This window comes from Sinocyclocheilus rhinocerous, unplaced genomic scaffold (assembly GCF_001515625.1).
Source record: "Sinocyclocheilus rhinocerous isolate Xijiao unplaced genomic scaffold, SAMN03320098_v1.1 scaffold1198, whole genome shotgun sequence".
NCBI classification, from domain to species: Eukaryota; Metazoa; Chordata; class Actinopteri; order Cypriniformes; family Cyprinidae; genus Sinocyclocheilus; species Sinocyclocheilus rhinocerous.
The window spans coordinates 155335-155718 of NW_015649585.1; the positions used below are offsets into that span (position 1 = coordinate 155335).

The 384-nt window shown below is 35.4% G+C and overlaps 1 protein-coding gene across 5 annotated transcripts in view; it reads left to right on the forward strand.

Annotated features, from left to right (window-relative positions):
• kansl3 (KAT8 regulatory NSL complex subunit 3) overlaps window positions 1-384 on the forward strand; it is a 35719-nt gene that overhangs the window by 8489 nt on the left and 26846 nt on the right. The gene's annotated exons all lie outside the window — the stretch shown is intronic.

A 384-nucleotide genomic window follows, 5' to 3' on the forward strand; every position in this document is an offset into this window, starting at 1 on the left:
ATAAATTATTTTCTGTAAAAAAAAAAAAATCCCTATAAATGAACAAAATGCAGTCACTTAAGTGAGCCTAAACCTGCAGCTCAATAATCGAAAATATAATCAAAACATAATTTTTGTAAAAAATTAAATTAAAAAAATAATAAAAAGTGCATGCATAAACCTGCAGCTCAACAAGGTTTTTGGAGACATGCTTGCTTTCTACACATTCATCTTTCAGTCCAAGTTATGATGCAGGAATGTTCACCTTTCCCGGATTAAGTTTGGAGCTATGGTTTGGAGCGGTGAGGTACGAGGATATGTGCACATACACACATAAGGAAAGAGAACACACACACATACGCGCGCGGTCTCTCCGTACAACACTCAAACAGTGGCAAAGTTTTT